Below are 13,490 nucleotides of genomic sequence, written 5' to 3'. Positions count from 1 at the left end.
TTGTAGGTGTTTATTCTTGCATGCAAATCATTACAAACAATGTACTTGTTTGCAAACTTGTTGACATGACATGGAAACTAAATACCCATAAATATTTTTGGCACCTTGTATTGTCCATTGTTTGAATTTAGAACTTAAATCTAAATCTTCTAATGTGCCATGGATTGGAAATTTTATTGACGATGCATGCCATATCCGTAACTTTTTACAAAATCATGCCAATTTCATCACAATATACAAAGAGTATACGCATCTATCATTACTGAAGATTGTAGATACACAATTTTCCCTTGCATTCATCATGCTAAAGAGGTTGAGGGAGGTCACGACTACTCTTGGGGCCATGGTTATTTTAGAGTTTTTGTCTTTTTAGAGAAATACAAATCACGCAACATTAAAAAAATTCAAGGATACAGTGTTAGATGATGCTTGGAGAGAGATGGTAGATCTCACTATTAAGATCATGGACTCTATCAGTACTTACAGTTTACAGACACATACCAACTCATCCTAGGAGAGATTTATCATGGGTGGGATTCCATGATTGAGTCTGTGAAGATCATTATTTTTCAAAATGAGTGGCATGAGTATGAGACACCAACGGATGCCTTCTTCACCACCATATAGGATATTCTTATGAGTAGGTGGGATACGAATTGCACACCTTTGCATTGCTTAGCTCACCAATTGAATCCAAAATGCTACAACAATGAGTAGCTCAATGGTGGAATTTCACATAGATTCCCTCCTCACATGGATGCTGAGATTTCACACAGGAGAAAGGATGCATTTAGATTGATATTTCAAGATAGAGCATCCCTTGATGAAGTGGAGGATGCCTTTGCAAAGTTTTCCATTGACATTGGGTGATTTGTAGGCTATGATGTGATTAGAGACAAGGGGGCTAAGAAGCCCTATGCTTGGTGAGAAACTCATGGAGCAACATTTTCTCCTCTACAATAGTTATCAACAAGGCTTTTCTCTTAGGTTACTTCATCCTCTTGTTGCCAGAGGAATTAGAGCATATATGGAAATCTATATAGTTTGAAGAAAAGAAAGCTTGAGCAATCCAGGGTATAGAGTATGGTGTATGCGCACACCAGCCTTCATCTTATTTATAGGAAAAGGGAGGAGTAGTTGAAGGGAAATACAAAGATGTAGGATGTATTACCTGATGATATGGGTTTGGAAAACAATGTTGAGTTGGCATTGGTTATTTTAGATATTAATGAGCCAATGTTAAAGCTTGTCACTTTTGATGATGATGATCTTCTTGAGTGGTGTTGGCTTGTTGGGGCCTAACCTAGGTTCGGAGTTAATTAGCCAAACAAATCCTTGTACTATTGGCCCTTTCGGCAACAGTCCGCAGAGCCCAGACTGAGGTCTCACCCGAAGCAGTATGGGGGGATGCTAGAACCAAGTTTTCGCACCCTTGAGATGTTTGAGGGGTTGATTTATTCCAACTATGAATACCTTCGTGCAGGTTACTTCACTCACTTTCCTAGCCTCCGAGGCTTTCGTGCCCTTGTTGTATTCATCTTCACACAGCCCTAACCAGGGGTTGTGGGGATTTCGTGTTGCTACAGTAGCAATCTGCGCTTATTTCCCCAAGTCACAACGCGAATATTACTTATCTTCTTATAACAATTGCTTCTCTTCTCATAAATAGATACCATATATTATATTCACTTATTCAACACATTCATATAAGTTTTCGCAACAAACAAATAGTAAACTTGCAATTCATACCCAATATACTTCAATACAAGAAAAGATACACAGAAATATGGTAAAACTTCTCTTTATTAATATTCAATCGGTTACAGACTCAACCTGCCCTGCGCACTCAATTGCAAGGGTTCGCACACTCAACTGCAGACTACTAGGCCTTTCCGCACTCAGCTGCAGAGCCTTCTCCTACTCTACGACCCAAAGACACGACTCTACACTTTTACTCAATGCTTCCTTATTAGATCTTCATTGATTCTTCTCGCTATTGTTATCCATTTACATTTAGAGCCTTGCTCTATTTATACAATCCCATAGTACGCAGACCATGGGTAGATCTCTCAAATTGACATTACATTACAAAAATGAGGGCGGACAACCCTCTAACTCATTTACCATCCTCGCGCTCCGCACCCACAAATCACGGATTCTTTACATCAGACTTAATCAAAACTTGGGTTTTAAGCCCCAAAACTTACCTTGGGGGGATCCGACGCCCAACAAGCCCCCAACACAAACATCCTGACTTGCCCTCAAGTCACTCTGTCGATGCGGATATCTTCGTACGGACACCTCCCAACTCTGCTCGGACAACTACAAGGTTGGAAAAGCACTGAGTGGCTGCCTGTTGTATCTCTTGTACGCGTTGTTCTGAGACCGTGGTGTCGGAGCTGCTCCCTTGTTTCTATTCCCACGTCTCATACATCTGCGTGAGCTTGCCTTCAATTGTTGCAGTGATTACCAAGGCCTCATTGATCCAAGGCTGAACACATGCCTTCAAACCCACTTCTCTGTGTTGCACTGCATCTACTTGCTCCTTAAGCACTTTGGTCTGTTTCATTCGTGCAAGCCTTTATGTGAGGGCCACCGTCTGCACGGTCCCTTTGACGTTTTCATATTACTGCTATAACTCACGCGCCTCTATTTCTAATCGATGTATGTTTGGGTCCTCCTACAAAATAGTGAGGACCTCGAACGATTCTTCCAACATTTTGGTGCATTCCCTCACTGCACTACTGATCTCCTCCATCCCCGATGTAATGGCATTGGTGTGTTGTTCCCTTACCTATGGAGTAGTTGAAGGCTCCCCCTTCAACCGCAACTCTACTATTTGAAGGTTCAGCTCCAGCTGAACCTTGGCCATTTCTTCCCTCACCTTGCACACTCCTGCTGCTAATCTTTGGATACGCGCCTCTATTGGTGCTTCTGTTGGGATGGAAAGCTCAGGGACCATCTAGCAGGCTTCTTCAATTACCTGTACCATCTGGTTGTTTTGAGACATGACCTTGTTGCACTGCAAGCTCAACTGATCCATGTTGATCCTCTGTTCACTCAACACCTGCAGTGTGCAGCTCTCCGTAGCCTGCAGTTTTGTAGTAATCCCATCCTACAAAACATAGAGCATCTCTCGAGGGAGGGTAGCCATGTTGATCCATATTCCTTTCAATGTACTGACCACAGGCTTGTTGGCCTCATTTGTTGTAACCAGTGCCCCTTCTGGCAGCACTATTGTGTTGGTCGTATGAGCGCGCAACATTTCCTCAGTCGTGGTTGTTCCTACTAATAACTCAGTAATGAATCCTCCTATAATCTGATCGACCCAGTGATCAACAGCACGCGTGATCTTATCCTCTGATGCTTCCAATCTGCGCACCAACTCTGGGGTCCACACAATAGGACTGTCGAGCTTTCACCTTCCTTGGCTATCTGCTAGCTTCACGATCCCCTTGTACAGCTTAGTAGGGAAAGAAGCGAAGAAAATTTCGTGGATATTTGTGTACAAGTAGCAGTCTAACCACTCTTCTTTTGATAGTCGCGGATTCTTGTTCTCCTGCGCCGCAAACTCGTGAATTCTTCTATCCAGCCAACCTTCAAATTCTTTCTTAGTTGGATTCCAATGATACAACATCAGACGTCTCTATGCAGATTCCGGTCCTGGCAACGAAACCATTTGTTGGCTTGTTGGGGCTTGACCCAGGTTAGAAGTTAATTAGTCAAACAAATCCCTGTACTACTGGCCCTTTCGACAACAGTACAGGGAGCGCATATTGAGGTCTCACCTGAAGCAGTATGGGGGGATGATGGAACCAAGTTTCTGCACCCTTGAGATGTCTGAGGGGTTGATTTAGTCCAACTATGAATACCTTCGTGCAAGTTACTTCGTGCACTTTCCTAGCCTGTGAGGCCTTCACGCCCTTATTATATCCGTCTTTGTGTAGCCCTAACCAGGGGCTATGGGGCTTTCGCGCTGCTATAGCAACAATCTGCGCTTATTTCCCCAAGTCACACCGCAGATCTTACTTATCTTCTTATAATAGTTAGTTCTCTTTGCGTAATCAGATACCTTATATTATACTCACTTATTCTGCACATTCATATAAGTTAGCGCAACAAACAAACAGTAAACTTGCAATTCATACCCAATATACTTCAATGCATAAATTAGGAAGAGATACATAGAAATATGGTAAAACTTCTCTTTATTAATGTTTCAATCGGTTACTGACTCAACCTGCCCTGCACACTCAACTGCAGGGCTCCGCACACTCAGTTGCAGAGCCTTCTCCTACTCTACGACCCAAAGACATGACTCTACACTTTTACTCAATGTTTCCTTATTAGATCTTTATTGATTCTTCTCCCTATTGTTATCCCTTTACACTTAGAGCCTCGCTCTATTTATACAATCCCATGGTCCGCGGACCATGGGTAAATCTCTCGACCCAACATTACATTACAAAAATGAGGGCGGACAACCCTCTCACTCATTTACCATCCTCGCGCTCCGCGCCCACAAATCACGGAGTCTTTACATCGGACTTAGTCAAAACTTGGGCTTTAAGCCCCAAAACTTGCCTTGGGGGGTATTAACTCATCCTGGGAGAGATTTATCAGGGGTGGGATTCCATGATTGAGGCTGTGAAGATCATTATTTTTCAAAATGAGTGGCATGAGTATGAGACACCAACAGATGCCTTCTTCACCACCATACAGGATATTCTTGTGAGTGGGTGGGATACGAATTGCACACCTTTGCATTGCTTGGCTCACTAATTGAATCCAAAATGCTACAACAATGAGTGGCTCAATGGTGGAATTTCACATAGATTCCCTCCTCACATGGATGTTGAGATTTCACATGGGAGGAAGGATGCATTTAGATTGATATTTCAAGATAGAGCATCCCTTGATGAAGTGGAGGATGCCTTTGCAAAGTTTACCATTGACACTGGGTGATTTGTAGGCTATGATGTGATTAGAGACAAGAGGGCTAAGGTGCCCTATGCTTGGTGAGAAACTCATGGAGCAACATGCCCTCCTCTACAACAGTTATCAACGAGGCTTTTCTCTTAGGTTACTTCATCCTCTTGTTGCCAGAGGAATTAGAGCACATATGGAAATTTATATAGTTTGAAGAAAAGAAAGCTTGAGAAATCGAGGGTATAGAGTATGGTGTATGTGCACACCAACCTTCATCTTATTTATAGGAAAAGGGAGGAGTGGTTGAAGGGAAAGACAAAGATGTGGGATGTGTTACCTGATGATATGGGTTTGGACAACAATGTTGAGTTGGCATTGGTCATCTTAGATCTTAATGAGCCAATGTTAAAGCTTGTCACTTTTGATGATGATGATCTTCTTGAGGGGTCATCCTCCACACCATCAGATGTAGAGATTAAATTGGATACACAACAGGAGGATGCAAAAGAGAGCAGTGGTGGTAGTGATGCTAAATTTGATGAGCTATGGCCTATGCGATTCTTCCATCCCAATTTGTGGTTCCAATATCAACCCTGTTTTTATTCACTATTTTCCATTGACATTCCCGCATATAATATATGTGACTCAATGAGTTAGGACTTAGTTTCCATGTAATACATTTTGATTTTGACGATTTAATGAAAAAATTGTAGTTTATGGTTAATTTCTTGTATTTGTCAATTTATGGTCATTAACTTAGTAATAGGTACTAGTTGTATCATTGATGATTGTATGTATAATGTATGCTAAATTTGTATCATCATCATGTACATGTTTTAGTTTCTAAATTGAAACTTTGTCATATATATATATATATAGTGTGTGTGTGTGTGTGTGTGTGTGCTCTTTTCGAGATCGATGTGTCACGTGTTGGATACTTGTATCTTCGTGTCTTGTGTTGCTTGTGTCATTGTGTCATATAACTTACACTTAGTAAAAGTAAATATTTTGATTCTCTGTTGTGTATAAAAAAGTTGTGTTTAATTTTTTTTGTAATTCGAGCTTTTATAATTCAAAAATACTGATTACTTAGCAACATTATATAATATAGATTATGCATATTTTTATTTGATTTTTAAATTAAAATTAAAAAATTAGCCATCATTCTTTACATTCTTTACAGCGATTGAGAATCCACCCAGTTATCAATTATTTACAAAGTTCAAACATCTTATCATTATAAAATCCTTAGGATTGCTAACATCTTTTATCACATAGCTTTCATGATTTAACTCCACGTTCTACACCGTCAACTTAATATAACACTTTAATTTTTTACACATTACATTGTGTGTATACATTAAAATTTTATTCGGAGACGTCGTGCGTATACTCAGAAGGGCAGAAATTAATAAGACGCCAAGTAGAAATCCACTACGAACTATAAGAGACAAATATAAAAGCAACGTATAGAAATCTAGTTAGAGCCGTGAAGGGCAAGAGCAAAAATTAATAAATAAAACACAAGGCAGAAATCCAATGGCAACCATGGGCTGAAAAATTTAAAGCACAGGCCAGAAGTCTAGTCAGAACACTGAAGCGACAAAGTACAAGACATAAATATAATTATAATATTCTTTGTCCGTGGGAAAATATAATTAGAATATATATTTATAGATGAGAATAATGGTATTTATGGTGGGTATTCATTAGGTTGTTATTAAATAATTTAATATTATATATGGAGTCTAAGGGTATACTAGTAATTATAATAATTGTTTTATTATTGGGTGTATATGTATATTGTTTGTTATAGTTTTATTGAAAGTTATTATCTAATTTGATATAGAAGAGATGTTGTAATGTTGTGTATATTTTGACTCAATTAAATTACATCAAAGTTAAAATTAAATTAATAATTATAATTAATGATCAAACTAAGATAGATTTATTTTAATTCTAGATCTATCAAGCCTCTAGAGAGATCAAATCTCTTGAGATGTAAATTTCATTTAGAGTGAAAAGAGATTTATACCCTCCTATCTAGGGTGGTTGTATGAAGAGATATAAAGTTTTACAACAATAAATTAAAAAAAGTGATCATAATTTAGCTGTCAAAATCAAAAGCTATTAATCTGTTTCTTTCCACCAGAAAAAGACTAGCTTTTAAATAAACAAAAGTAGTTTTAAGACATACTTCAAACCCAATAGATAAAACTATTATGTAAATATAAATTATTTTAATTTAAAATTATTTTAATTTAAAATTATTTTAAAAATCTAATAATTCACTAAATTTAATTTTTTAAAATTGTATTCATTGAATTTAATTTTTTAATATGAATTTACATTTTTTAAAGATATAAATATATTTTGTTAATAATTTGTTTTCTCTATAAATATTAATAATTTTTTTTTATCAAGGATGAATGCATAAAGATGGGTTGCACTTTTGAGCCAAATGTGGCAATGAAATTTTGATTCATATTCATTCAAGCCCTCAAAATTCATATAAAATTTGTGAATTTTGATTTGGAGTAAAAAGACAATTTGTGGATAATTATGTTCTTGTCCTACTGGTATTTTTTGCAAAAAAAAATTAGTTTTATATAATTGTCAATTACATTCAAATGTAAAGACATTTGAATATGGATCCAATCAAGGAACATGAATAAATATCCAATCAGGAAATTTCAATAAATATTTCATTGTATGAAAGTGGAATGATATAGGATCTTTACTGAACAATATACTAATTTTATGAAGTATAGAAAAAGAAATAACTTAAAATAGAACTGGTACCAATAGATAGATATGATGCATGAGAAATAACAATTACTAGATATAGTGGTTCAGTTTCCCTAAAACCAAAACGATTTTTTCTTCTCATCCCAATTCTTCATCACAATCCAATTATGATTTTGTAGTTCTCTCATTTTTCAAGAGCGTTTGTCATGTCTTGGAGATACCTAGGAAATGTGGATCGATCAGGATTAAAAAGATCTTGGCAATGAATAAGACTTATGTTACTTAAGTTATTCTTCTAAAAAAGAAAAAGATGAAAAAAATGAATAGATAATTGGTTCAAATAGAAATGATTTGGAATGATCTGATATTTTGGAATGATCTCCTTATCCTCCGTCTCACCCATTTTGAAATTTCATTAAATGAAATATTTTCCCTTACGAATTTTCACACATATTAAAAGGTAAAATGTGGAATTTTTCTACACGAAGACAACTAAGTTTTTCATATTAAAAAATTGTTTTTCTTTATGTAAAATTGTATTTTTTTATTATTTTTAGAAGTTGATGAAGTAATATTTCAATTGTATTTTCCACCACATTGTTAAATAGAAAAAACCAAGAGTACCCTTTTGAAGAGCACTAGTAAACAAATATATTTGTATTTATTGAAATTTTTTTGTTTGTATATTTTATGTTATTGATTTTTTTATTTATCCCTTTTAAAGTGTTAAAGAAATTTAAGCATTATGTTTAAAATAAATTAGATGAAAAATATCATATAAATTCTAAAATGTCAAACTCGTATGCCATTGGATAGAGGATTCCTTCATGAATCCAACATGATCAACTCCTTCACTTAAGTACAAATTCTACTTTAAGTCTGTCAGGGTACAAAATGGTGATGCATTTGTAAAAATGGTGCTAAAACTGTGATTTTTATGACTTCGGAGCTCCGCCAAATACTTGAGTGATAAATTAAAATAGCTCAATCAAGAGTTTAAGAAATCCTTAATGGAACCTTTAATATGGTTAAACATAAACTTCATCTAGCCACATTTTTTAATTCCACATCTATAATTTTATTGAAAATTTATTTATTCCTTTTTTAAACATTTTAATTTAATTGAAATTCAAAATACATAATAAATAAAAAAAGTTACAACTTAATTTAATATTTAAAATATAATTTTGATAATATAAATTAATTTAAATATTTGAAGTGTAATTTTGATAATATAAATTAATTTAAAAATAATATATCACACTTTCATAATACTTTTGAAATATAATTTCTAACATTTTCATTTTTAAAATAAAATCTCTTTTAAAAATTTAACTAAATGATGGAAAATTAAGGTGTATTTAAAGCAAGCAAATTTTTACTAAATTAATATTTTTAATTAATTAATATAATATATAATTAATTTTATAATTTATGTTTAATTAATTGGATATATAAACAAATTCACATTTTTAATTAATTCCTTAATTGAGTGTTGGAATTCAGGATCAAGGAGGAGGGGAGTCTGACACCCCGTTGTCTCCCATCGTGTAACGCCCTCCTCCCACATCTACCCAAGCAACCAGTCAACTGGGGTAAATCTGCGATGAGAGACCACTATGATATGAATCGGCCTCCTAAGTCACGTTAAGGAAGTGGAATCAATGGAAATACACCATACAGACATTCAACATCAGTTACAAGACCCTTAAGAACCAATCCAATACTTTAGAAAACTTGCCCTTGGGTTCCATTGAACTTTTGGACAACTTAAGCATGAGTCACTCTCATGCTATAGGCATGAAAAGGTCTAAAAACCCAAATTCGTTCTGACAAGATTGTCTACCAGAGATCAGAGCCTAAATTTGTCAGTGTTATGCCAACAACCCCAGGATTTTAGCCACTTTTCCAGGCCCAGAGCCAAGGTCACTGCCCAGAATTGAACCATCTCTTCAGAATAGTAAAATAACATGAAAATGACAGTATTAAAGCAAATACTTGTTTAAGACCTTGCATGGACCCCTCCTAGCCATGACAGGAATTTCCTCAAACATATCACGAATATGTAATCTACAAGTGTAAATAACAATTCCGAGCATAGGGGTCTCATACTTATATGAGATTTGCCATGAAGCATTGTTTCCTTATCAATTTAACTGTTATTCCATCCATTAGGTCATAGGTACATTGTTCATTCATTTACAAGTAAAAACATGATGAGAGCCACACAAAGTTGTTGTCATAAAATATATACATAACTAGCATAATAGGGACATAAGTATCAATTAAATCACAACCATATACACCACATATAATACATCACAATTATCATATAAATACGAGGAGAAATAACCTTTCATTAATGATGCAAAATCCAAACCCGGGATGGGGCTTCCACGTTCTACCCGATTGTAGAATGACCAAGCCAAATCTCTCTTCAGCCATTCACCCCCGTGCCATATTCCAAGCATGAATGTGGGATCTCATAGAACACATCAATAAAAATCCATCAATGGATTCCAGAGGTCAACTACATCAACCCATCAAACATTGATTCCACCTCATGGTCGGATATCACAAAACCATCATCAGATCAGTCTATATCCCATCCTTCCAGGGCTCCAAAGCATTTGTTCCAACTCGGCTCCCATTACTAGTAACTCGACCATGGATGTCGCCAAGCTCCAGAGCGTTTGTCCAACCAAGGCTTCCAGGACTAATAACTCAACCCACAACATTTTTCGGGCTTCTAGAGTGTTTGTCCAACTAGGGTTCGAAGACTAGTAACTCAACCCACCAAGGGCTCCAAAGCGTTTGTCCAACCAAGGCTTCCATGAATAGTAACTCAACCCAAGCTGTTACAGGGCTTCTAGAACGTTTTTCCAACCAAAGCTTCCAAGACTAGTATGCATGAATTCTCCATCATTCTCCACCATGACCACAAATTTCTATATGTCTTCTAGTAACAAATCAAAAATCTACAATGATTTTGACTTGTAACAAATATGGTTAACATCCACGCATATTATTCTCACAGGTTTGGATCACAACAGTGATATCAATGTTGATTAAAGAGAGAGAATCTTCATTCTGTTTTTCACATGCTTCCTTTCACACAACTCTTACACACAAGCTCTTTCATTGCTTTATCTACCCACATACTTTGGGGCATGTTGTGTTTATACAATAAATGTTTTTATTAGTTTTTTGTGGACATTGTGTATACCTAGAAGGGTAGAAATAACAAAATATAGCACAAAGCATAAATTCATTAGGAAATATGTAGTGACAAATTGAAAGAACTATATAGAAATCTAGTTAGAGTTGTGAAGGGAAAAAATTAATAAATGAAGCACAAGACAGAAATCCAATGGAAACCCTCAAACTAAGCACAGGGCAGAAATCTAGTCACATTGTGAAGCCACAAAGTACAAGACATAAAAATAATTATAATATTATTTTCCGGTGGGAATTGTGGGTTACCAATATACTTTGCATTTTTATTAGATAATTTAATATTCTATAAAATGTTTAATGTTACACTATTAAATGTTTTATTATTGAATGTAAAGTGTGTTGTAGTATTTTTTTTTTTTTTGTTAAATTTGGTATTGGAGAGGCTAAAAATAACATCTAAATAAAGTGGGGAAGTGAACATGTAACTTAACATCTAGAAGTGTCTTAAAAGTAAATCCAATCATTTTTTAACATATACTTTAAACACAAAATATAAAATTATTATATAACTAGATTTTTTTAATTTAAAATTATTTTTAAAAACTAATCATTTTAAAAAAAATTATATTCGAAAAAATAAATTGAATTATATTTAGAAAATTTAAATTTTTTAAGTGTATAATTTATTTTTTTATATGAATTGAAAATCAATAATTTCATTAATTAATTTATTTTTATAAAATAATTACAGTAATTTACTTGATTAATCATATTGTTTCATTTTTTATTATTTTATTTAAAATTGAAATGGAATAAATTAAAATGTAGAACTTATTCATTATATTATTTAAATTGATAATATAGATTAATTTAAAAATCATGTATCACACTTTATTAATAATTTTAAAATATTATAACTTCAACATTTCATATTTTAAGATAAAGGTTTTTTAAAAATCTAATTAAATAATAGAATTTAATATTAATTTTAAAATATTATAAATTCAATATTTTGATATTTAAAATAAAATTATTTCATAAAGCTAACTAAATAATGGAAATTAATTTGCATGGATTATAAGGATATTTTATTTAACAAATAGATTATAAATTTTTAAAGAATAATTAATTAATATAATAGGGTGGTGATGATGATAATTAATGTTCACTAAGTTCAATGTGGTTTATCTAACTTTAATAAAGTAAGAGATTAATTAGGGCTTTTAATATTTTATTTCTATGATAGAAAGAAAAAAAAGGTAGCTCTCCAAGATCACTATAGTTTTCGTGACTTAATAAGTCAAGGAGGTTGGTAGTGTGACAAATATTTTGGAAATGAGAAACTAATGTGGGTAAGAGCTAGATAATCTAAGAAAAGGTGTTTTTCATCTTCAACCCTCTTAGTATTGCAAAGGTGATAGATTCTTTTGTCCCATGGCGTTTTGGGATTAGAAGAACCCCCAATTTCAGTTAGAATATCATGAGAATTAGTTCTTATCTTTGCAATGTTCACCAATGCCCTATTTCACTTAGAAGCTCATGAGAATGGGTTGTCTATTCAAGGTAGAAAGATAATTTTGGTTAGCAAGGGTGGGATTGTTCACTTCCTTATAATACCTTACCTTCCTTTTTCCCTCCAATTCCTTATCATCCCACAATTTATCCTTAAATTTAGAGGTAATAGTATTTTTAATACTATCTCTATTCCCCAATATGATCTCCTCTTATAGGCCCAAGTGGTAGAGCCAAGACTAGGCATCTTTATGCCATCCACATTTGACATAAATGTAAATGTTAACTAGAATTAAGAGCAATTTTGACAAACATCTTGAGTTCCATATTGTAAAGTTTCTTTTTATACCTAAATATAATTATATTTTCAATAAAAATTAAATTAATTTCAACAAAATAAAATTCAATTTTTAAATTAATTAATTTATTAATCTATTACAGATTTCTCACTATCAACCCACACACTCGGAAAAAATAAAAGAAAGAAGAGAACAAAAAGACCGACCTTATAACTTCGTTAGGGTGCCCGACTGACCTCCGAGGCATCGAAATAAATATACTGCTCACGAATGTGCATGGAACATTTATTTTTGAACTTATTAATAAACAAGATTTATAATGAGATATTTGATACCGCTGAAAATAATCAACTTGTCAATAGGTTATAAATGCCTACGGCTCTATATGTGAGTCATTGAATTATTGGTTTGCGGAAAATATGTCAGTCATTGAATTACCGGTCTGCGGAAAATCCAACGGGAAGTATATACAATTGCTAGTATTTATACAATTGCTAGTATTTATGACAAATAGACAAATTGGTTATTTGTCTCTGTGATGTTCTTGGAAAATGTAAATATTTGATCTTTCACTGTGGTAAAAGACAGAACTAAGTATGACATTGTTAACTGTTTGAAAAATTAATAGTATTGTTATTATTATTGTGTGCTTTAAAATATATATGTGTTAGAAATATTTCTTGAAATGCTGGCAATTTCTGAGAAGGAAGGTTGGACAAGACAGTGGTTGAAACTGCAATCCAACTACCTTCCCCTAACTGGAAAGACTTCCAGAGAAAAGAGGGGAAGGAGGCAAAAAATCTGCGCTGTAGGGACAGGTAGAGG

This window comes from Pinus tabuliformis, chromosome 5_2, assembly GCF_031772625.1.
Source record: "Pinus tabuliformis cultivar Carrire ecotype Pingquan chromosome 5_2, CPIR1, whole genome shotgun sequence".
Taxonomy (NCBI): Eukaryota; Viridiplantae; Streptophyta; class Pinopsida; order Pinales; family Pinaceae; genus Pinus; species Pinus tabuliformis.
The sequence above is the reverse complement of the archived record's forward strand: the minus strand, read 5'-3'. Positions refer to the sequence as shown.